At 38.8% G+C, this 26,240-nt stretch overlaps 1 protein-coding gene across 10 annotated transcripts in view; it reads left to right on the top strand.

Moving 5' to 3' along the window:
* Nucleotides 1–26,240, top strand: part of CADPS2 (calcium dependent secretion activator 2) — a 282,371-nt gene that overhangs the window by 11,602 nt on the left and 244,529 nt on the right. Inside the window, exon 1 of one of the 10 annotated variants that reach the window (XM_088054890.1) lies at nucleotides 7,698–7,809. The exons of the other annotated variants lie outside the window; for them this stretch is intronic. The gene's annotated coding sequence lies outside the window, so the exon portion shown is untranslated. Of the gene's footprint in view, nucleotides 1–7,697; nucleotides 7,810–26,240 lie in introns of those variants that run through there. 10 annotated transcript variants of the gene reach the window in all.

Raw genomic sequence — 26,240 nt, 5'->3', positions numbered from 1 at the left:
GATTAATTTTTACTGTTTTTAATAGCCTTAATCCTCAATTGTATTGACACATATATAGAAATTTAGATTAGGAATAAATAAAAAATAAGTGTTTGGAAGCATTAAACCCTAGGTTTCCTATACTGATTCTAAGTCTCTGCTGGAGGCCGAGGTGAGGGGCTGCAGGTACCCCAGAGTGCTGGGGTGTACATGGAGGGGACATGGGTCTGGAAGTAGTTAGGCTGGGCAATCAACCCACTGCTGTGTGATGTCCATCTAAGACAGGCATGACATTAGATTCTCAATGATTGGTCTGTGATCATTGTAGAGCCCCTCTTTAGTGGGATTGATGTTCCCAGAGGGACCAAACCCAGAACTGAAATACGTATGTCCTTTGTAGTATCTTTTGGTTGTTCTGAGTTTCAGTAGATCCACCAGTATCTCCTTGGCCCCTTAAGGTTGTGTGCTATAACTCTGAACATGTTCCCATCCTGGAAGAAGGATGAGAACACAATTGACTCCTGTGTGCTCAAAGTGAGACCACAATCCGTGGCAGAGGCAGAGTCCTGCTGTTGGTGCTGCATTTCACCACCAATAACAATGCTTCCCTTGGTTCTGCCAAACCCTCTATGGGATGTGAAAAGCGTGCATTTGTGTGGGGTTTTATATACATACATATATATACATATCCATATATATATAAAGGAAGGAGAGAGTGTGTGTCTGCATGAGAGATGCAGGGAAAAAAGCTGTAGCTACTAGAGAAGGGGATTAGAATGAGTGCTGCACTGCATGTTATGATCTCATTGGTTTTAAAGTTATGCATTAAGCATAACATACTGAAACACAAGTCACTTAATACCACAACTCTTCCAGAAATGTCTTTTTATTTGTTCTGTTTATTGTAGTAGAACTTGTAAATTGCCATTTAATTCCTTTAAAAACAAACATCACACACTCCCAACCTCTCAAACCAGGCCATCAAATCCAACATCCGGAAGCCTGCATATCTGTATTTCTGCCTTGGCTTTTGTAGCTGTTTCAAGCTGAAACTCCTAAACCTTGTGATGAAGAAGCAAAGATGTTCATATGAATTGTGTTAATAGCAAAGATTTTATTTTGTATTAATATTGAGCTCTTAAAATTGATCTGATTCCTTAGAGCTAGGTCAGAGTGTGCCCTGTTGAAAAGATTGTATTGAATTTCTAGTATTCTATTTCTGCTCTTTAAGTTTTGCATATTAGACTTAATATATACATAAGACTTATATATACTTAAGACTACATAAGACTTAAATATCGTGATTGATTTTATATTTAGGATGGACTTATACCTTGACTGCAGACATTTGCTTTTTAAGCGTACATGTTCTCAGTGTGAAGGATAATTTATTTTCCTAATTTGATTGTGTTTGTGGGTTTTTTCCTATAATGGAAAAATAATTATTCTGACAGGAAAACAGCTATCTCAATTATGTGGTTTAAAGCAAATAGTAAGAAAAAATTCTCCTCCTGCACTGCACAACTGTAGAAATAGTGCTTACCTTTTATTTGGTCTGACTTTAGCGAGGCTACAGAGCAGCCAACACAGCTGTCAAGTCACTTTTTGGGGAAAAAAAGAAGTTGGTCTGTTTTGTTTTCAGTAGTGATGTGGTTAGGGTGGAACAGCTGCTTCGTGTGGTGGTCAGACTAACCCTTCCTCAGTCAGTGCTAATAAGATAAATGGGGTAATGCCTATTGACTCTAATAGCTGGAGTAGTAAGACATCTCAGAGATTGAATGAAGAGGTGTGAGGAGCTGAAGCTCTGAGCAATACAGATGGTCAGTGATGCAAATCCATTTCAATCTATAGTGCTGGAGAGCCTGGAAAATGAACAGAATTGCATAACAACATCAGAATAAGATAGGTGCCTCTAACCTTCCTTTCTGAAAGGCTGAAGGATTCAGGGAGAAACTCAGTTATTTTGTCAGTGGAGTGAACCCAGCCTCGGACAGGATGTGCATTTGTGTCTGTAAGGCAGGTGTCAGCTAGCATGTACTCACCACAGTCATTCATATGAATAAGTAAGAAAAAAATAGTACTTAAGGTACCAAAATTGAAAACTGTTTCAAAATACTTTTAAGTTGCTTGCTAATTCTGGGCCTAATAATTTTAAGCCAAAGAAAGCATTGAAATAATATGTTGGATTTTTTTTTCCTATTGCAAATAAATAAATTTGTGCAATCAATGCAGAAGAGTGAGAAAGATCAAGATGGACTAAACTAATCCTGTTTCCAGGAGAATTTGATAATCTGGGTTAGGGACATAATTTCTGATACAGTAGCTTCTAAACAGTTTAATGTGTGTATTTGAAAATTGTGTGTATTCAACTTAGGAAGCCAAAATAAGGGCTTTTTTGAAAGGTCGCACAAATAGGAGAGCTGTAGATTTTCTCTCAGTATATTGTATGGAAACAGGTATTTTATCCCCTGCCAGTTCACAAGATTCTTTTTGAATCACCAGATAGTTACCAGGGGACACGTCTGCTGCCAAACAGCTCTGCTACTGTATTTGTGCCTTTGACAGAACGTGTAATATGCCAGGCTAACAAAGCTGCTGTGCCTCAGGTGCACCAAGTAAACATGCTGGCAAATATCATGGCTGAATGAAACTGTGCATTTTCTGTGGGATGGAAGGATTATATTGCAAAATTATTGCAAAGTTGATGAATGCATTCAACACACGGACAAGTTACTGTGTATCATACTGGAACTGCAAATGGGAGGGGACTTCCTGGGTTGACTCAGTCTCATGTCAAAAAGTAAGGCATCTTGTCTCTTTAATAAGCACGTGAAATTTCACTTAGTAGGTATTGCTACTGGTTTTCTTTACTCTAATGGTTGTGAGACTTTTGTTTCCCAGATGAATGCATTTGCCGGTTTGGTTTATACACACTTCCTGTTCTGTCAGCTCTGCCCTTCAGCTGTAACAGCTTTTCCTTCCTGAAGGATTTAGTAGAGGATGGCATCTCATTCTGCTATATGAAATCATCCAAGTCCTGAACCATCCCTCAGGGGATGACTATCCTAACTACCTTTATCTGTAGGTTTTGCAGCTGGAATTAATGCCCCTTGTTCTCATGTCACATTAGCATGGTGCCTGCAGTGTGTTAAGGCATCTGAGCCTTTAGCTCACAGCAGCCAAGAACAGAAATCTCACAGAAGTTGTGAGTCCTGGCTTGAAGTTTGGGATGCTGAATTTCACTGCATTTCTATCACCACAGCTCGTGTGGTTTCTGTTTTCCAGTACATCTTTTTATCCAACAAGGTATTTTTTAATCCACTCTGTGTGATTGTGCTCCCCAGCCCTGAATGCCAATATCAGTCTTCAGATTCAGAGTCTTTATAGTCGTGTTCCTGTTCTCTCTGTCATAGCAACATGGAAACACTGTATTTATGGTCAATTTTCAGCTACCTTTCCTTCTATTTCTTCTTTAACAGTTACCCTTACATTTTTTGTAGTCTTTTTCCCCTTTGTGGCAGTATCTCCACTGTGTAACTGCTGTGTAGATTAGATCTACAGCATTCTTCTAGCCAGAAAGCAAGAATAAAAAGAAAACCGATTGCTCGACTTTTATAATCTTTTAAATAATTCTGGTAAATCAGTGACTTTTTAATCCTTCCTATTCTGTGTCTGATATTATTCCATTACCCTCACCCTGATTCTAACCTTATTTTTATATCCTTGTCCTGAGTAGTCTATGCTCCTCTGCATATATAGACCTGCTGCCCTCTGTTGTCGGGGAGGGTACTTTGGTCGATGCTGGGCAATTTTCAGACTCTCCTAAAGTTTGCTCACTGCCTCATTCAGGTCTCTCAGCTCTTCAGATGACGGAATTGACTATCTCCTCTTAATTCCTTGACATAGAGAATAAATTACCGCTTCTCAGTTTCCAGGCTAAAGAGATGTTCCTGACAAAATGCAAACTGCTGAGACCAGATTTGTGTTCAATAACCATTCCTATCAGCAAGCTCTCAAAATAATTAAGTGCTGTGGTGATAAAGAACAAAACGTGTTCAGTGGCACAGTTTGTATGAATTCACTTGCAGTGTTACTGCGTGTCTTCCTTCTAATTTGTTTTTAGCCCAAATTCCATCAAGTCTAGAGTTCCTGGTTGTCCATAAGCTTCTAAAAAGGCTGCTTCTGGCATTCTGCCCTGGCCACATTTGGGCAGAGTTTACAAAACATCAGTTAGGTCAAGCGTTTTGTTGACCACAGGAGGTTAAATGGTTAGGACATACTGATTCCTCTATAGAATGTGTCCAGACTTGTGAATTTTCACTACACTTCGCATATGAATTGAATGCTTGTAGCAGTCATGTATATATAACATGAATAAGATGTATAACAGCGGCATTTGGAGTTAATCCTTCCCTCTAAAATATTGAGCCAGTTTTTTTGTTTTGAAACCTATTGACATGTATATGCATGAGTTTTCTGTGCAACAAAAAGCACAGACTAGTGCTTCCTTCCTAACTTTCCTTCCTTTGACACCACAACTTTGTGGTTGAATAGAGCACAAGAAGGAGTTACTTATGGCCCTGTATCGTCTTTTATTCTGCCTTAAGTGTGGTAATTCAGGCATCTCCCAGCATTGGAAAGTTGCAAGGAGCCTTGGTCTGTCTGCCTTACTCCTACTCAGCACTTCTAAGTAATAATTTTAGGAAAAGCTGTTCCAAATTATATACTGTGAATTTTTCTGAAGGTCAGTAATTTTTTCTGTGCTTCTTGAGAATGGCACTTGTGCTGGGAACAAAGTCACTTGAAAGGAATCACTTTGAAAGTGTGGTTCTTGTTCCTGCGAGGTTTAATTGCACAAAGTTAAGCAAACCTCATTGACCACAACTGTTCCTCACGCTCCTCAACTGTACTGGATTTTATGGAATGGCATATATGTCTTTTCGTTTGGGCTTGTGTTGTCTGGTCCTTTGCACCAAAACGAAGAAAAGCTTTAGAAAAGGGAAAGGAGGCATCTGTCAAGTTGTTGGTCTCGGTAGAAGAGTGGAGAACTGGGAGTTAGAGGAAGGAATAAGCTCTCTCTCTGGAAGCTCTGATTTTTGTGTGCTTCGATCATTCATCATTATGTCTTCTGTGCAGAACAGGAAAAATAATAGAGTATTGCTCCTCTACTGTAACTTTGAAAATAATAGAAATACTGAAAGTTGGGCTCTATCTGATGTTTGGAAAGGAAATTGCATCTGTGGAATATCAGACTACCCCTAGCTGATGGTGCAGTAGGTATTTAGTAAGTGTCAGCTCAGTTCCTCCGACATGTACCTAATCACTGTGCCATTTTTTTTCTGTGGCAGTGGGAGAGATGGCGATCAAGAATCCTGTTCTGCTGCCTTTTGGTTAGATACATAAAATACCAGTACAGTGTATACCAAAGTTTTCTTAAGCAACTTTTGCAGGATTAAAGATAAGAATTTACTCCTGACTTAAACTGGGAAAGCTGGGAGGCCTTCAGCCAACTTCCTTTCATTGTTTCCTTCAAGCATCTGATGTTATCTGGTCTGCCATCATGTTATTAAACATGTGTGCTGTCCTGGAGCTGCTTAACCTTTTCACCTTTGCCCGTGTGCTATGCCCTGCTCAGATCCTGGCCTTCAGGGGGCTTGAGCAGTGAAACTTCTGTGCTTCAGCAGGATTTTGCACAAGTAGATGCTCTGTGAATATATTGTGAAGTTGTAACTAAGCATTTATAGAGAGTAATAGCTTTAAGACTATATTATTCCTTTCTTTTTTTTTTCTTTTTAAGAAGGGAACAAAAAAAATGGTCACACCGCTAAGCTCTAATTAGAGTAGCTTTAGAGAGAGCTGCTTGATTTGCCTTTTGAGCTCTGTGCTCTGTCAGGTAGGTTTTGATCAAATGCTTTCCTGCCAGCATTCAGTTGTTAGCATTCAGTCTAAGTTAGTCACCAGTGAATTATGGTCTGTGATATGGTCCAGGTCCCATTGCTCCAGTTCTTTTCTCTTTATTGATTTCCATTCTCATTTTCATTATTGTCCTGGTCTCTCACTGTGTGCTTCCTAGTGCTTTTATTTTGTAGAATGTCCATGAGTCATGACTTGAAATAAAATGCTAATAATGACATTATGCAACACTTTGAAATAAACATTTCTGAGATTGTTCCTTTTAAGTGGTAGACTTTGAGAAAAATCATACCTCTCTGCAATGATAAGGCAGTAGGAATTAGAAAAAAAAGAAATAAAGAATAGGCTGGTAAACTTCAACATTTTAATTTAAATACCTTATTCTTGAGTAGGTTTGCCTACATAAGAAAGAGTGAGAAATCATAAGAAAGAGTGAGAAAATTCTCTTGGCCATTTCCTTTTAGCAAAAATCAAGAAATTAAATCATAATTGGTGCAGATTTAAAAATAGTTAATTACAGGTGTTTTCCTAATCTACACAGATCTGAATATAATGGCTAAATAGTGTTGTGTCCCCTTTCACTACGGGTTTCTGTCTTCAAGAATGTGAAAATGTTAAATGCTCCACCAAGTTGTCCAGAGGGATGTAACATGGTATGGCCATGGAGCCAAACATTGTATTAAAATAGCTAAATTTGAGCATGGACTATTGTGGTAGGAAAACTTTTAAATTTTTGACTGTTTCTAGTCAGATGTTGGGTCTATAGTTCTGGGTTTTTTTTAAACAAAGAGATTTCCTCTTTCCCCTTTTTCAGTGGTTTCCTTCTCTCTGGAAGTAGTACTTTTTAAAGTACTACTGATGAATGTGGGAAACACTTCTGATACAAGGTTGTGTCCCTTGTCTTTTCTTATCTTCACAACTCTCTTTACAGTTCTCTTGAAAATGAGACCACGGAATGCAGCTGCAACTGAAGAAGTTTCATGATAGGCTTTGCAGAAATACAACTTGCAGCCTCACTGCTGTTTTTCAATTAAATACTTGAGATCAAGTTATCTGAATACTGTAATTTTTATAACTATTTTTCAGGAGTCTAAGTATTGGCAGAGAAGTCAATACATGGCATAAGGATAGGCAGATGAGACGGGAAATAATTTGTTTTAGGGGAGGCAGTCTGGATTTTCCCGTACTGATGATGATGAGCATCCTTGCTTGAATGTTTTGACTTTGAAGAAAACTTTAGAAGCGTTAGCAAATGAAAACTCTCATTTGGCAAAATTTTCCACAACTAAGCATACTTTTAGTTTGGGTAGTATAGTGTTTCCTAGTAATTGGTATTTTTTCCAAAATTAATGTAAATGGTTTTACCTGTTTTGACAATGGTGCCTCTCAAGTTCAGGCATGAATAAGAGGAACCCCTCAAACTGTTCACTCTTTTAGCTCTTCTGCTTTCAGGATACTAATTTAGTTAAATGAGTAGGAATTACGAAACTGTTGGTGGTTGGGACCCTGCTGTTTATGACTGTAAAAATAAAATCCATTGTTAAAGAAGAGACAAGCATCTAAAAGACTTGGTTTATTTATAGAGTGGTATCAAACATTAGTTGTCTGAGGCAAATCTGATGTTATTTGACTTGAAAATGCCTGTTGAGCTTACAAGCAGCTCAGCTTAGCAATTACTAATTGGTCTGTAATTTAGGAGCACCTGGAGGTAATGAAAGGGCTTTAATTTTTCACACCTTTGGGTGAGGTCAGACCAATATTTATGGGTACTAAGGCACTGAAAATCAGGTGTGTGGCAATAGCAGCCCATAGCCAGATTGTAAAATATCTTCTTTTTTTGATATCTCTTTCAGCCACCTGTTCAGAAAGGGATGTGTTTGTGAATCCACCGTAGAGGGAATTGTGGTTTTTTGCAAGGTGTGTTCATTTTGAAAGAACAGTAACGTTCTGTTCTTATGTTTATACAAGATTTCTGGGTGGAGGAGAAAAGTACTTGGCTTTAAACCAGATGGCTTATGGAGAATGTGAATTTATTCTTTAACATGTGACTATGGGATTTCAATGTATATAAGCATATAGTCATCAATCTTTTTTTAATTTATTTTAGATTACTTTGTAGCAGCGGTAGGAGCAATATGATTTCAGTAAATATGCCTGAAAGTCCTTGTAGTTAGAAGTTAGGAATTTAGGCTGAATTTGCATTACTTGCATAGCTCTAAAATTTAGCAGAAGTGGAGATCAAATCCTGGGGGAAAATTCCTTGTCAAAAGATGAGGTATTGCTTACAAAAGGCTCACAGAATACTGATTTTTTTTTCCTTATTTTTCTGTTGTTTGATACTGTTTATGATTAAATAATTCATTATATATTATTATGAAAAAGGCTTTTTTTTTTTGCTTACACAAAATGTTATTATCTAAAGTAAGAGTAGCATTGTTCCTTAAGTGTTAGCCCTCTTTAAGTGTGGATTTTTAACAAATTCTGGATTATTGTGGATGTTGTGAGTGTGCTGCTGTCTTGTCATGATTCCAGAAACATCTGTTATTTTTGGGTAATAAAATATTCCACTTTCAGAGTATTTTAATAATTTATAATTAATTAATAATTTAATAATTTTAACCTGTGATGCTGTATCTGGATGGAAACTGAGAGATGCGAAGTTTTGTGTCAGCCCTTTTAGCAATCATACAATTTTTGTGTCCTACATGCAATAAATTAATCTGAGGACTTTACACTACTGTGAACTGCAGCCAGTCTTCATATATTTTACAAATAAAAGAATGGAAAATTTTCAGGGAATATAGTAATTATTGTAAATTTAAAAATCTTCCACATAATAGGATTATTTCCCTCACTTCATACACAGAAAAGGCTTTATTCACAAGTGCTGTAATGTCAAAGTGTCAGTATTGTCATGGATGTGACATGACATGTTTCTGAGTCAGTGACTCAGAAATGTGTTAGCTAATTTTCAGTTTTGTATTTACTGAAGAGATGAGTTTGCACATGCAAGAAGACAAGTTTGGGAGGGCGACATGTCCATTTGGGCTCTCTTGTCTGGACTCCCATTTAGATAGGGGTAATTTGGCCAGCACAGACATTTGTGCATCTGTTCGTTCATTAGGTCATCCACTCATCTGGCATATTTTTAAGGTGTGTGCTCTAGAGTGACGAGCAACTTGCTCAACATTGACTGCATGGGTAAGATCTCCACTGAGCACATGGAGGAATTTGAACATCTTCAACAACCTTTGACATTTCTGAACATCTCTTCAGGGCTTTGACCACTGTTACGAGGGTAAAAAAAATTCTGTAGTTCTAGAGAAGAATTTCTTATGAGTTGAGTTCTCCAGCTGTAGGCAGTGTAGGTGAGACAAAGCTGCCTGGGTCTCTGCCTGCTGGGAAGTGCTGACCTGGGGTGTCACTCAAGTTGTGGTAAGGAATATCCATGGGACTCTCTTATAAGGAAACACATCCTGCATCCTGAAGTGTTGCCAAACTGTTTATAATATGGACTCTATCTAGAGTTGAATGTGGGTATAGCATTCATCTTTTTGGTGTGCTGCACTGTTACAACATCGTGTTTTCCATGGAGTTGCTTCCTTCAGACAAGAATTCATCAAATCCAAAATGAGTAGGACCCACATAACAATATTTTGCTTGCACATAGAGGAGAAAGTGGGGAAGAGGCCCTAAGAAACCTCTGCTTTCTCTTACTAAAACAGCATCACTTTCTGAAATCCTCATATTCAGTGGAACAAATAACAGGAACAAGCTACCCAATTTAATTTTGACGAGACAATGAGAATTAAGTTTCTGATCTAATGGGAGTTCAAGGACTTTTCTGAAAAGATGAATCTATCAATGTGAAGTAGATTGGATATTAGGAAAAGATTCTCCACCCAGAGGGTGTCTGGGCACTGGAATGGGCTTCCCAGGGAAGTGGTCACAGCACCAGCCTGACAGAGTTCAGGAAGCATTTGGATAATGCGGTCAGATACATGGGTGTGGGTGTCCTGTGCCAGGCCAGGAGTTGGACTTTGATGATATTTATTAGTCCCTTCCACCTCAGAATATTCTGTGATTCTGTGAATCTTCATTTCTGTGCACACTTCAGTGCAGCTTTAGTGCTGTAGACAAACACTTTTCACCTGTGGGCTGGGATGCTCCAGCATCCTGAAGTACTGTTAGGCCTTAAAGTTGGTTGTGTACTGTGCTATCAGAAGTTGACAATTTTATCCCAATACACCTGAATAATAAAGATGAATATTCCATCAACAGGACACATAAGATTTTCTGTCATAGATATAATAAAATTGTTAGAATTAACAAGTATATTTATTTAAGAAATATGATTATTTCTTTTTGTATATTGCCTTGCTAATTATTTTTTTCTCTGTACCTCTTATATGCCTCTTGCAACTTGCTCTATCATATTTGAAGAAAAGAGCAGTTGTGTTCTTAATACAATATGAAATTTTATTGAGCCTTATTTAGCAAAATAGCTTTACATTTTTCATCTAAACAACTGGTTGAAAGTTATTTTTCCCTGAAGAAGGGCCTTAATTCATTTAAAGCAGCTAGCTTATTGGCTTGGGGTTGTTTTTTGGTGTGTTGTCTTTTTGTTTGGTTGTTCAGTGTTGGTTGCCTGTTCATATTTTTAGGTTCATAAATGTTGCTTTGAAGGAAGAAGCAATCTCTCATGATGAATTTCCCTTCCTTTTCTTCCCCTCTGCTGGACTGAGAGGTCCTAGAAAAGATGTTTTCCCCTATAATGTTCTGACTGAAAAGAAGTGGCTACAGCAGCACTGCTGATTCAGCATTGGCATTAGGTATTGTTCTGTCTAGTTCTTAACTTTATGAAGTTGGATCTCAAGAGATCATAGCACTTGTTCTGCCTATGATAATTTGGAAAATAGAATCTTATGCTTTATACAATTTGTTTGCTTTCTCCCTTCTCAAGAGCATTAATCTTATTTTCAGCCTTTCTCTGGAAAGACCTTTTGAGGTAGCTTGCGGCCTCTGAAACCTTTCACAGTAACTTCATGCTTCACAACATGCTATTATAGGTTTATATTTAAAAAAAGAACAGAAGTTCTACCTCCTTTTGCAGTTTTTAAAAGCAAACTTTCTTGGCATATGGGCTTTTAAAATTTAAACCTTCAAGTTTTTTCGAAGGAAAACTTAGTGCCTTTATGAGACTGCTTTGCTTCCTTACAAGCTTTGACTTCTTGTAGATCAGAGACAATGCCTTGGGGAATCAGTGTTCCATTCGAAGTGACAGAAATGCAGATTACAGTGAATTCTAATATCAGGAAAGATCATGATATGGGATTTCTGTATGTTAGTGACATTCAAACAGAATTGTTGTTAAAGACTTACTCATTTTGGGTGGTTTTTGCTTCCTTTTATTATCAGCTGGCTAGCTTGTAAAACCAGATTGGATTACCAAGGAGTTTCAAATTGTTGAGAGTAGCACATCTGTAAATATGAATTATTTAATGAATGTATCTTAAGGTACATAAGAAATATCTAAGCAACATGAAAATTGAAGTACAGAGTTAAGTAATATGCTGCCTTTAGAGATCAGAAGCTAAATCTGCAAGACCAAAAAAATAATGGAATATATGTTCAGTATTCTTCATGCTTCTGATAACTCCTTCAAAGGCCTGTTGTGTTCTGTCATCTTTGTGTTGCTGTTGAATTCATAATCTGTCTTTTCCCTGGGAACTGCGCTCATTTGTATCACCCATGGGACACTCTAATAGCTATGAACTATTCTGGTGCTGAAACTTCTGGTCAGAAGGCTCTGCAACGTTTTAGTATTGAGCTCTTGACTACCTTCTTCCTGTGTTGATGGAAGACTCTTCCATTGTAGTATCTAAGTGTACCTGAGATCATGGAGCTTTTGTCATTTATATTACACAGGTCTTTGTTTTTTGAGGTGGTTTTTTGTTGTTGTTTTGGGTTTTTTTAATCTCCGTGTGTTTCTTTCCCTACCACTGTTGTTACAAGTTGGTCAGCTTGACAAGCTTAATTTGGAGAGAAAGTATAACAGGCTTTTCTTTAAAAAAACACAAAAGTCAGAACTTTAAGCCTATGTTTATGTTGTCTTAAACCATATTCATGGGTCATCATATGACCTTTTGTTTAAAAACCAAAACAAAACCCTGATATTATCCGCAGATCTTTTTTGGGCAAAAACTAGTTTTGTTTACTATTTTATCTTAAATTGTCTTGACTATGAGGAAAAGAAATTTTGGTTCTAGGTTTAAAAACTCTTCCTGATTGGTTTCTTTGGAGCCTTTTGTTGGTTTCTGTTTAGCTGGAATATGGACTTCAGCACAGAGATGCAGTTACTTAGAGAATATTCTTACAAAGGGTGAACAAGAATGCCGTGGGCATAATGTAGCATTTGTATTGATTTCTGGTTTTGTTTACTGCAAATCTGTGTTCAAGTCTAACATCCTTCTAAGACCTGGCACTTGAGAATTCGTAAGAACTCCTTCTCCCTTCCAGGTAGCTGCTTGTTTCTCAAGGGTAGAGATGCTTTCAATGAGCTGCCTAGTAGTCTGTTCTGCAAACTCTTCTCTTTAAGAGTTCACTTTGATAGGGGATGAAAAGAATTAACTGTTTCAGAGGAATAAACAAAGGTATTGTTGATATGTAATTTTTCAAATAATTACTTCTTTTAATACAGTGGTCTAAAGCATTTTGATGGTGTACAAGGCTTGGTGGAGGAATAACTAAATATTTCTTGAAGTCCAGGCTTGCATCAGACCTGAATGGCAGTGAAAATGCAGAAGAGAAACTGTGGGAACTGACAGTGGTCAAATAAGAGATTTTTAGACTTCAGGTACTAGCTTGAGCCTGTGGGAAAGTCACTCTGGCCTGGGAAATCATAGGGAAGAATTCAAACAGTCCTTAGAGAAGGAAAACAATCTTTGCAGGTATTGTTTGTCTCCTTGTTGTTTACTTGCAAGAAATGGTGGAGGGGCGTTGTTCCTGATTGTCCAGTGATGGCGATGCGTTGGTTTGATGACCAATGAAAGCTTTACCTTTTCGGACCTTCTCAGAACTGTCTATAAAAGATCTGGAAAAATAAAACGTGCTCTCTTTTGCAACTAAAGCTAGAGAGTCTGTGTCATCACGTTTGCTGTTCCTAATACAGTGTGACAAGAAACTTTAGGAAGGGTTGCAGCAAAACCGTGGACATTGCTGGCAGATGTGGCTTGTGCCCCCGTGCAGTGCCACGCAGGAGCACTGGGTGCCGTGGCCACAGCCACGATGGGGGAAGCATCAGCCAGCCTGCTGTGCTCTGAGGCTGCTCCATCACCTGCTGGGCCCCTTTTCCTGCTCCCTGCCTGGTCACTCCCTGTCAGAGGGGATTCAACAGTAGTAAGAGCACTGTGCAAAACATCCTAACTCCCCATGTGCCTGGGACGGCGGAATGTGCTGCCAGTGAGAGCAGGCTGGGATTTGACTGTGGTTTAGCCATGATGGACAGCCTTGCTGCTTCTCCTGGTCATGCTGGATATGCCATAGGGCAGGCATCACACAGACAGCAGCCCTACTTATTCCACCAAATTGACTTCTCAGGGCTTTTCCACCCAGTTCTCACTCATTTCCTAACTAATTTTTCTGCCAAAAATCATCCTGTAATGGCGCTCTCCTGTCAGTCCTGTCTCCTTGCACTGGCCCTTTCTCATTTCCTGTGCTACCTCCAGGTCCTGTCCCAGCCTTGTGCAACCTGAGCCAGCTCTAGTGTCCTGTTTTTCCCAGTTTTCATCTTCTAGCTGTTCACCACCCTCTCACTCTTTCTGCATTCATCAAATCACCTTCTGTTGTACCATCTTTGCATGTCTAGTGTCCAGTACCTAAAGGGTGCTTACAGGAAGGCTGAAGAGGGACTTTGTACAAAGGCATGTAGTGATAGTACAAGGGGGAGTGACCTTAAGCTGAGGGAGGTTAGATTTGCATTAGACATTAGGAAGAAATTCTTCAGTGTGAGGTTGATGAGGCACTTGAACATGTTTCCCAGAGAAATTTTGGACTTTCCATCCCTGGAGGTGTTCAAGGCCAGGTCAGCAGGGGCTTTGAGTAACTTTGGTTTAGTGGAAAGTTCGCTGCCCATGGCAGGGGGGATTGGAACTAGATGATCTTTAAGGTCACTTCCAACCCAAATTATTCTATGGTTTTGTGATAGCCTAAGCAGAGTAGGGTGGTCTCATTGATCTAGGGGCAAACACATGGTGTGACAACAGTGGCAAAGGCAGAATGGCTGTTTGTACTTTTCTTTTGTAACCTTTGTTTGCTTGTTAGCTGTGTCAGAGGGCAGGTCAGCGCCTTGTGGTTTTGGCTGCAGAGGAGGTTTTAGCTTTTGGAGGTTTTTCAGGGTACACAGCTGCAGAAGACTTGATTGACTAGACAGAAATTAGAGTTTTATAGCTCTGCTGGGTTGACCTTGGCCAGCTGCCAAACATACAACCAGCTGCTCTCTCATTCCCTTTCTTAATAGGACAGGAGAAGAAAATAAGATGGAAAAGTACCTGTGTCGAGGTAGACAGGGACATCACTTAACAGTTGCCATCACAGGCAAAACAGGCTTGACTTGGGGAGAAGTAATTTAATTTGTGGTCAGTCACAAGAGTTGGGTGGTGACAAACAGTGGTCAAAACTAAAATGCCTTCCACTCCCTTTGTACCTTATCTTTTTCCCAGGCTCATTATCACTTCTTTATTTCCAGCTCATCTACCTCTTCCCCCCCACCCTGAGTGGCACAGTGAGAAAAGGGTAATGGGGGCTGTGATCAGTACAGAACAGCTTCTCCCTGCTGCTGTTTCGTCCTCTCACTTTTCCTTGTTCCAAGCATGGGTCTTCCCCAGGCTCTGCAGTCCTTCAGAAAATATCACATGCTCCAGAATGGTCTCCATGGGCTGTTGGGGCACAGCCTGCTGAACCCTGGTCTCTGTGCTTGGGGCCTGAAGCACCTCCTGCACTTCTCTCACCTGAGTGTCACAGGACTGCTTCTCACACTTCTTTCCTCCCTCCGTACTGCTGTGTAACATTTTGTGCTTTCTCAAGTGTCTTTTCCCAGAAGTGCTGTCCCTGTGCCCGAGGGGTTCAGCCGTGCGCTGTGGAGGGTGGGTTGGAGCTGGCTGTGTCAGTCCCAGGGCAGCCCTGGCCTCCTCTCAGGGAGGTCACCCCTGCACCCTCTCATGGTCAATGCCTGGGCAATGACACCTTGTGCGGTAACTTGTCTAAAACAAGAGGTTGTTTTTATGTAGTTGGAAAAATACCTTTTCTGGACACAGGGAACATTCTTCTGTGATGCTTTTGAATCCTCAGCCTACAGAGTTATTTCCAGGACCTTTTTGAAGTTACACTGCCATACTGGTCACCCTGGCCATTGCCTGGGATGGTGGGGCAGTGGTGCAGGCTGTGGTGAAAGGGGAGGTCACTGCAGACAATTAAAAACAAAGCTTTTACAGCCTAAAACTGAAATTTGTGCTGTACGATCCAATTCAGGGGTTTCCAGTTGAGTGCTGTCAATCTTGCTTACCCAAGCAGAGCATCTATCTGAGTGTGTTAAATCATGCATAGGAAGAGCGAGATTTATTTAGAAGTGAACTGTGTGTTTGCACAACACAATAATTGCTCATTTATTAGTGGAGTTTGTTCTTCTCTATGCATTTGGGATGTTTTCTAGTAGAATAATAATCTTGATTACTTTCTTCTGGTAACATTTAAATCTGTCTTCCATCACCCTTTCTTTTTGAAAAAGATATAATTGACTTCTTGTTTCTTTTTTTTAGGTGGACTGGATATTATGCTCTTTCTATTTATCTGCCATAGCAGCCAGAGAAGGAATAGTCTTGAATCAAGAGCTGCACAGTCCATTGTCATAGTGCGCCATTTTATTTAAAACAAAACAATTGGTTTTAGTAGTGCAGGAGGAAGAAACATTTGACTTTACAAATATTTCATTTCTATTCTCCCTAGCAATAAAAGGACAGGTGGGAGTCACTTAAACCCCCTTGTATTAAATGTTACCGCTTCATGGTGATTTCTGCTGTTCTCTGCAATTCATCTAAAAACTGAGAGGGAAGGCAAGTCAAATTTGGCCTTCCTGTGTGTGAGGGTGGACCCTCACAGGTGCAAAGCAGCCTCTGCTTGCTTTGCACACCAATGGCATTGGTGGGTTTTTTTAATGTTGCAGTATTTTTGCCATATGTATTCAGGCCTAAACTAGATGTAATTTTAAAGCTAGAACATGAAAGAGCTGTTTTAGTTGGAAGTGTCTTGGGAGGCTTATTTATTTTCTCTTTTTGTCTCTCTCAAGTTTTATCTGTTACTTGAAGGAGACAAAGAAAACATGAATATAGAGGTTTCTGTCCATTGTGGCTTTGATCTGTTCCAGGAAGGAAATAAGAGCTGTGTAGGTGCACCCTGTCTCTAAAGGTGACCCTATACCACTGTTGAAGATCAGAGATTGACTTTCATCCCTCCTAGCTTTTAATGTGCCAGGGAAGGAAGAACAGGAACCAGAACTCTTTGCAAAAGCTTTTGCATTTTTTTGCACAGCAGAAATACTTGCTTTTTCTGTTCTTTCCTCTCCCACCTGATGCATTTGAAGGAATGTTTGGTTTTGAGCTGGCATTGAGAACTAATAGATAAGATGGTGTGAAGAAGGCTGGCTGTATGGACTGCAGCAGGTAGGGGAGAGCTCAGCACTTGAGATGTGTGGCAATCAGGGAAAGATGGAGAGGTAACCTCAATGTTACTTTTACAAAGTTACAGGCAGCACAAAGCTTTGACTGTCATGCAGTATGTTGGCAACTAGGCTGCATTTCTGGGTTTCAATACACTTTTTTTATTGTTCAGAGTAGCAGAGTAGAACATCTAGGTTTATCCAATAGTTTGTTATGCAAGTGTACAGAAATATTTTGCATGTGAGTGTAATTCTGTTCACATTTACACATATTCTTATCCTTCCTGCACAAAAGAGGAATTAAATTCCTTTGATGAAAATCATGCTGAAATGCTGACAAGTGATGGATGGAATAAATGTTTTATACTATTATTTGAATAGTCCAGTTGACTTTGAGACTGTTGATGTGCTTGAAAGAAAATCTGTACTGAAGTACATGCAGTTTTGCTCTGAAGTCAGTTTATGTCTCTTAATATCTCACTTTTTAGCACTGAGAGATCTTGTTCTGAAACAATACAAATCTTAGGGATTATTATAACTTCATATTATTGAGTCCTAATGCTTTAGGTTTGCAGAGTACAACCACAAATCCTACAAATGCAAAACTCTTTCGGCAAATGGAACTGTAGTTACTATATGTTACTATAGGTGTCTAGTAGAGGGGACTTAAGAATTTATGTGATGTGGAAGCACAACACTTAATACTTTCCAGCACTAACCCCTCCTAGTAACCCCTTACTACTACTCAAAAGCTCTTGCGCTTTAACTGTGGTAGAGAATGCATGGGTGCAAGAACTGAGTTTACGTAGTTCTTGCTGGAGAAGTTACATTGATTTTTCTAGTGTAAGTGATCACTTGAAATACAAAAAAACCTGGGAAAAATTATCTGTGAGGAGCCTCTGTAAGACAGGAACTTCTTCAGGTAGAATCAGGAAGCCAAATAAATGCAGTTAGAAACACACTAGTAGCCTTCAGCTAAAAACTGAGTAGCATCCAGTTACATACAGTAGTTCAGCTTGGCGTTGTTAAAAATGCTGATGAATTTTAACCAAAAACATCCTTTTAAATTAGGTTTGTCTTTCTAAATCAGGAGTTGAATCATATTTCCATTATTGCTTACTGATGCAAATTATATCAGATTCCTTTTTGAATGCAATAACTTCAGTTGTACTTTTTTAAGTGTATGGATAAAAGTGCTCTTTATAGTTTGGGCAAGACTTTATTTGATACTTACAGGATGTCAATTTTTAATGGTCTCTTTAAGCAAAATAGTTTTTAACACATTTCTGATCGTTTTTGAGCAAGAGGAATTTTTTATTTACAAATTAAGTTTTCTTCTAAAAGAATAAATTTCTTTTTTTTTTCATTTTTAAGTTTTAGTAGTTATGGCAAGGATGAGGGAACTGGACCCTATATGTCAGAACAAATGAAATTCATCACAGAGCCACAGAATCACACAAGGGGTCAGGTTGAAAGGGGCCACAGTCGATCATCTAGTCCGCCCTCCCTGCTCAAGAGGGTTCATCCCAGAGCACACAGCGCAGGATTGTGTCCAGACAGTTCTTGAGTATCTCCAGTGTGGGAGACTCCACAGCCTCTCTGGGCAACCTGTTCCAGTGCTTGATCACCTGCACAGTGAAGTTCTTCCTCATATTCAGGTGGAACTTCCTGTGCATCAGTTTCTGTCCATTGCCTCTCATCCTGTTGCTTGGCACCCCTGAAAAGAGCCTGGCTAGTGGAAATGTCTGGCTGCATCTTGCAGGTCACTTTCCATTGTCAGCAGAGGTAAGGCAGGCGTTCCAGGGCTGCAGTCTCATCTCTAGGTATTTCCATTAGGATGAGCAGACTGTGCTATGCCTGTTTGTCTGCACTGTCTGGAAGAGGGCGTAAGCTGATGGTTCAGCTGTCAGCTGAATGTCATATTTTTTATGTAAAATGTATTCAAGGACATCTTATGTGAGGGTACAAAGAAGAAAGAGCCCGCCACTATTCAATGCTGACAGGACCAGAGTCTTTTGAACTTTTTGTTGTAGAAGCTTAGGCCACATTTACTGAAAAAAGTAGTATCTTGTTAATCATGATTCCTGTGCTCCTAGTTTGTTATACAAGGTTTTTGTCAAAGACTGAGCCTGGAAACTTTGTACAATGTAGGATGTGTTTGAATCTCTGAAAGCTCTTCCAGAACTTTATAAACTCAGAAATCTGTGTCTTGACATAACATATGCTCTTGAATCTGTAGAAGGAAATTGTCATCGGAAAGTGTCTTTGAGCTTTAAAATTTGTGTCACAAGGATTTTATTGCCAGACAAGTTGCTGTGTAATTAACTGATGATTTGAAATCACAAGTTCTTGTCAAGTGGAATACTACATCATTCTGAACTGAGACCTGTTTGTTTGAAAACAAAGTTAATTATCCTGTGCTTCTTAAACTTCTTTTGTGATTCTCTTTCTTTAGAAAACTGATTTTCTTAAAAATTCTGAGTATTTGGCTTATCTTCATTAATTTGCATTTAAATTATGACTTCAGTCTTTTGTGCAGCTGGAATATAAAGAAATGCTGATGAAGACATAATTAGGTAGCACTTTCCTTTAAGGGTTTATAACTGCTTACTACTAAGATATGCAAGGGGAAAGGAAAAGAAATTGATAATGTTGTGCTGATTCTGATACACTTTTCTTCCATAATGCATCTATTGCATACCCTGAAGTCCAAACCAGAAATCTCTTCTACTGGCATGCAAGAGTTTTATGGGATAATTAACCTTTGTCCTCTGTAGTCTATAAAACAGAACAGAAGTCTGTGAGATTGTGAATATATAAATGCAGAATGCATAGAGGATATATTGTTTAAGCAAGATAGCATTAAGCAGATTGCTGGGTTTCCTCCTCCCCTATTTCCTTTGCTTTTCCATTATGTTGACACTTGGATTAGAATTCAAGCTAGATGGTCACCCCCTCAAGTGCATTTGTAAGAATAGGCAAAGGAGGAGGAAATGACTGTTGTATTCACTTACATGCACTTGTGGAGTCACCTCAGCAATGTAAGTAAGTTTGACACATACAGTAAAAGTGTATATGTGTGAATGAAATAGCAAAGTGTGTAGCTCTGAGTAGTTAAAATAGTGTACATTCTATAAAATATGTTATTATACACTACAGGAACTCTGCTATGAAGCATGGGGTTTTACAAGAGATGTAAAGGGGAAAAAGAGGAGGCAAACAAAATAGAAGTATAAGAAGAGAAGATAATCACACGCTGTCCTCTGTCTCTGGGGAATCTTCTGTAAATTGGGAGATCATGAGTTTCTCATGTTGACAGTCTTTAAATTCAGAAAATTGAGAAATATGAAATAAATAATAAATTGCTACCTTAGAATATCTTCTGATTCTCCCTTCCCCGAAGATTCTAACTTCAGTTTTAATTTTTGCTCATAGAAAATCATAGGCTTCCTTGAAAAAATTTGAATGTCTAGTCAAAGCAAAAAACAGAAAAAATAATAAATGTTATTTTATCTGCTCAAAACAACACAGCTCATTAAAACACTGTAGCTATACTTTTTTGGTTTTAGATGCTTTCAGAACTGTTAAAGATTTTTTGTGTTATTATCTTGTGGGATGCAGCTGTTAGTCACCCATTTTACAGTTGAAAGTTGTAGGCTTACACGTGGCTTCAAGCTGAGTTCTGAATAGAATTTAACTCTGTTACTTACAGTGATTATTATCCCACGTAGGAAGTGAGGCGACTTCTGCACACCTTTCTGCACATCAAATGAAAACTGGTGGCAGACTCAAAATTTATGATTCACATTTGGATTTAATAGTCACCAGTGAGTCTTTACCTAGAGATAACAAACAGCTTTGGCTGTTGCAGTAGTTCAGATAAACATTTTTCTGCCTGCTAGCATTTTTTTGCTTTGTTTTTATTCATTAATTCCTATCTGAACTAGGACAGACACTAACAGTGTTACCCTGCAATCCCTTTTTTTTTTTTTATTAAGGTCCTGAGGAATTTGTGAAAACCGAATTTTAATTTTTTTTTTCTGTTTTAAGATTGTGCGTATTTAAATGGGATGCAAGTAGGGTTTATCACCTTTTACGAGAAGGATAGAAGATCATAACTCCCCTGACCTAAACAGTCAGTTTTCCCAAGCTCACTGTATCTTTTCTTGGCTGGTGGTTTTGAGCACTTTCTATGCTAACAGCTAAAAGTTTTCTGCTTTTTAGCCTTCTTGGAAAGGATGTGTATAAACCTTTATGTTGTAAATAGTAATACACAAACTCTGGCTAATCGGCTAATATTTTTTAAAGTACCATGCCTTTTTTCACTTATTATCTTTTTAATAGATGTGGCCTATTAGACAGAAATTGCTGTAATGCATTGCCTCTAGACTGAGTTCACGCTACAAACCCTTGGCTGTATTAAGTGCCTGTGCATGGTAGCCCATTTCACTGTTTAATATTGTAGCAGGAGATCATGCCTGTACTCTTCCCACAGATGACTCTAATGGGATATTTCATAGTTGGATATATTATTGCCTGTACTCTTGTTCTTGGAGCCATGTATAAACATCCCTTATTCTGAATATTCTGCTGCTGTCTAAAAGTTAGTGGTTTCCTGGTGGAGCATATGTTGCCCATATGGGCTGCTCTACATGCTGCTTCCCTTCCAGTCATTCCTATCAACTGTGTTGTGGATCTGAGTGTTTTAAGTTCCAACACTGGATGACCTACATATGTCTGAAAACTAGCCTTTATTTTTTAGCCCCTATAATTACTTTGGTTGAACTTCTGAAAGTGTTTAGAAAAAGTTGTGTTTAGAGGTAAATTTATCAAACTCGGTTTTGTGCAAAACATTTGCATTGTGAGATTCTGGTTGGTGGTGTTTGTTTTCCCAGACCAGGGAGGTTTGCTTTGTGCTCTTGGCAGCTGACAGAAGGTCTGGAAGAGCTGCCGGTGTGCCAGGTGCCTCTGCGAGGGGCTGAGGATGGTGTCACACCAGCACTCCCCTCCTGCACTCGGTGTGCGCACGAGCCGCGCGCTGCACGGCGACCTGGAGAGGCACTGGAGCGAAGGAGCAGCCGGGCTGGCACCTGTCCCAGAGCCCACTGGCTGGCAGAGAGTCTGCCTCCAGTGCTGGCCGGAGGAAGGGAGAGCCAGCACGGGCTGAAACGGGAGCTGAGCTGGATGCTGAACCCACCCAGAGCACCAAAAGGGTAGGAAACAAGGAAAATGAACTTTGGCAAGAATGGTACATGTTGGAAAGTGTCACTTGGGATGGATGCAAAGACAGTGATAACAGTGGGAGTAACAAAGAGGTTCCTTCAGTAATAAAAAAACAAAAACTAATAACTGCCTAAGCAATTTTTATTACAAGATTCAGATAATTCACCAGCATCATAAAATCAATGACATGCTGGAGTTCTGTAGCGAAATATTTCTTGGGCAAAACAAACTTGTAAAACACAGCACCGAAGGGCCATCTGCTAACATGAGACACTATATTAAAACCTTTCACATTACCATTAGCACATGTGCATTCATGTAAAATGGGGTCTTGCAAATCTTTAAAAAGGCAAAAAAAAAAAGAGTAATAGTATTTTGCATCCAGTGTAAAAACTATTAAAATACAATGATTCAAAAAATATTTTGCAATTCTCCTTGTTAATACACATATTTGTGATTGTGTGAGATATTTTTAAGTGAGAGAATTAAATACTTTTTCCAAAAGGTAGAAGTAATCAGCATAAAGGATTCTTGAGAAAAGACTTTTTATGTACTGGGCCAGTCTGACTGAGCTGATGCAAATTGTGTAAGGTTCTTCCCAACTCCCTCTGAAGTGGCAGGATGATTGTGCCCTGTGTGTACCACCTCTGCTTCATTGTCTTGCTTTTTTTTAGTTTCATTCTTTTTGTCATATTGATAGGAATTTATGATTAATCCCAAATCAAATTCATTTTCATACAAGCCTTTTAGTCTGGCTGTGATTACACTGTAACTTTGTACTGTTAACAAAGAAATAAACCTGGGATTTTTGATCCTTGGTGGAGTCTGGATTTTCACCAGTTCCTAACTGTGATTTGTTCCTGCTGTATCCTGGAGCTGGATGATCACTTGCTCAGTTCACTCTACTGGAGTGAAAAAAGAGCACATCACTTTTTGTTCTCTGTGTGTTACTTCTACATCTTGACTGGGAAATTATGCAGCTTCTCATCTGTAAGTTGCCTTCTCGAGGAAGGATGCTTTTGGAAAGAAGCTCTGTCCAGTACAACAGATCTATTAAAACTGATTTCTCCATCTCAGGAAATATCTCTTCAGCGCCTAAGGAGTCTGAATTTTTCCCAGGAACTGTGATGTTTTGACCAGCATCCTAAATTGCTAAAGAAAGTCTCTCTTCACTGAGCACTCTTCAGGATCTTTCATGGTTATTTGTACCCTGCTGTACAAATAAAATGAGAGGTAGAAACTGGAAAAGAGACTAGTCCTTCTAAGCACTGTGTTAATAAGATGGGAGAAGATGGAAAATCTTATATTTTGGATTCAGTGAAACTTTCCTGTGCAAAGGTGAATAAAATCGAGAATGACTTGTGCCACTGATAACACTAAGGCTTAAAAATTATTAAGCCAAATACCACTATTCCAGAGCATTTGACATCCAGAGATTAGGACAGTGGAAAGACAGTGTCTTGACACTCATCTACAATGGTAAATACTAGTTCGGTTTGATTATCTCAGGAGACTTTTAAATATCACAGAACAGGTAGAGTTGGAAGGGAGCACTGGAGACAATGTACTCCATCCTCACTGCTCATGCAGGGTCCCCTACAGCACATCACTCAGAATTGTGTCCAGATGGCTTTTGAGTATCTCCAGAGAAGGAGAATCCACAACCTCTGAGGGAAATGCAGTCTAAGATGACTCACAAGACAAAGTTTAATTCATTTTGATAACTTTGAAGTAAGTTGTGGGGTTTTTTTTCTTTAAACTTTTCTTATATGAATTCATCAACATGATACTTAAAAATGAAGGATTTCTAAATTATCTTTGATAACCTGTTAGTGCTCTAGGCAGCTTGATTTATATGAAATCAGCTCTGTTCTGATTCCGGGTTTACACTAAATGACTTCTAGGCCCAACCTTAAATTCTCTATGATTATATTAGAACAACGGATGATTACATGATTAGATTCAACTGATATTTCAAATTTAAAGTTCCAGGACTGCAAACATGACTGATTGCATGTGTGATTGCAGATGAGGTAATTAGTTTGTTAAAATTTGTTTGGAATTCATGCTTCAAATAGGTTTAGAAAAGACAATTTGACTACTTTAAAATAAAGGCAGTTTTTTTCTAGTTGTTAATGACATATGCTGCTGTTTTAAATCTGAACTCTAAATCAAGTTTCTAAGATTTAGAATTTGTCACTTGGGTTGATTCCTTGTCCCCTGTGGACTGTTAGGATGTAGGGAGTTTGTTAACTTGTTCTGTTTTTTTCAACACTAATATGTATCTTTTAGAATCAATATGCTTGACCAAATTTATTAACCATCATCCTTTCCTTTAATTAATTAGAATACTAATTATCCTATTTTCCCCCCGAATTTCCTGCCAAGAAATCTGTGAAGCAGTCTTGCATAATAGATGTAATTGAAGTGTTTTGGTTAATAAGACAGATCTGAACATACTTGGTTCAACTTCTTGGTTCAGTTCTTTTCCACAACTGCTTATTTTTTTAAACTTTCTCTAGAAATTCAGTTTCATCTGTGTAAATGAGATCACCCTGTAGAAGCAGAGAATGAAGTTGGGGTTTCCATCAGTTATTTAACTGGTTTTACAGCAACAAGTGGTATACAATGAGCATTTTTAACCTCATCCTCACTGAGGTAGTAGGATTTTGGGACTGTCAGCCCTCTGTCTCAACAAGTGCTTTGTTTGTAGAACTAGAGTTGTGTCCATGGATTGCATTTTCCCTGACTTAATTAAACTATCTGCTACTTTCATACAAATTTATTGAGCTTTTAATCAAACAGCTTGTCTGCAGTCAAAAGCTGAATTTGTCACTGGGGCAGTGTGGGTACCTCAGGATAGAAGCTGTCTTCCAGACAGAAAATGTGTATGCATCTGTGTATATGCTGTGTATAAAGATGAATGTCATGTGAGAAAAATATTTTGTGATCATTTTTGTGACATCACACAGTCTGACACTAATGTGTATAGATATATTGGAGGCTAGTTAAGGTGATAACTTTAATTCTGGTTTCTTTTGAATTACTGGTTTTTGCAAATTGAATGGGTAATTTAAACACAACTGGAGAATACAGTTCACTATATTTAACTAATAAATGCATATTCCATTGTCACTCTGTTTTAAACCTCGGAACAAGAATTCCTGTTCCTGAGAACATTTTGTAAACTTCCTGCAGATGTCTGTTACTACAGAAGGAGAGATGGGCTAGCAGTGGTATTAACATATTGACTGTACTTGTCAATACAGGCAAACCTCTGTACAGTCAAACCTCTTGATACAGATACTTTTTTAGTTTTAACATGGGAAACCAGGAGACTTTCAGATAGATAGACAGACAGATCTGTGAATCTGAAGAAAGCTTCAGGGACAGCACAAAGTAAGTCTAGGGTGTTGATTTAACCTCAAGGATTTACTGCAAATGAGGTCAAGATTTAGAGCCTCTATGGTATACTGCATACATCTTATCTAAAAGAACCAAATATTAGGCAGTGAAAATTACAGATCATTACCAGCTTCTTCTTTACTTATTTGTAGGAGGAGCAAATATTTACTGAAATGAAACAATGCTACATTGGATATGTTGTTTTATAGAAAGAGCTAAATCCTGGAATCCTGACAGCTTACAATCTAGCTAGTGGGCATCAAGTTTTTCATCCAAATTGAGGGTTTTTAAAAATAGGCGTAATTCAGCTTTATTGGAAAGAGTTATGGACAAAAATCATAAAAATACTCAATTGCTAATGCAATGTATTTTTTTCTTTCTTTCTTTCCAGTGAAAAATATCAGATGCTGAGAAGAAAAACAGGAAAGGGGGAAAAAATAACACAAAAGCTCTTAACAAAACCAACACACCAAACTAAAACCCTGTGTATGCACTTCCAAATAATCATGTCTAGCTTCTCTCTCTAAGCCAAAGTTAAACAATCTCCTGAACTTTGAGATTTATTTTCCTCATTGGTATTCAAATTGTTGCCTTTGGGATTGGTGTTGGTGTGGAAGTGGTAGTAACTGATAAACAGCTTTCAGTTGGTTAGTGGCTGTAGTACCTTGCTGGTGCTTTTGCTTTTTGCCTTTCCTCCTTTCTGCAAGTTTGTTATGAATTGGGTGTTTCGTGCTCACGTGCATTGCTGAGCTCAAGGGCCTTTCAGAGGCAAGTATTGCTGTCTCTGCTACTTGTTTTCTCTGGCAAGGCAGCAGAAGCCAGTGCTGTCAGCTGGTCATCTTCTGGACACAGTGCTGTCCCACTGATGAGGCAGAAGTAGCTGAGACACTGCTTTAAAATACAAAAATACTGTTGACGGCTATTTCTGTGCTCCATATCACTGCAGTCCTCTTATTACTCACCTATCTTTGTTTTTCTGTTGAAATTACTGTCCTTTGTGCTGGCACAG

This window comes from Pseudopodoces humilis, chromosome 5 (genome assembly GCF_049639895.1).
Source record: "Pseudopodoces humilis isolate 2021_Gansu_Grassland_sample_001 chromosome 5, ASM4963989v1, whole genome shotgun sequence".
NCBI classification, from domain to species: domain Eukaryota; kingdom Metazoa; phylum Chordata; class Aves; order Passeriformes; family Paridae; genus Pseudopodoces; species Pseudopodoces humilis.
Note: the sequence above shows the minus strand (reverse complement) of the source record. Positions and strands in the feature narration are given on the sequence as shown.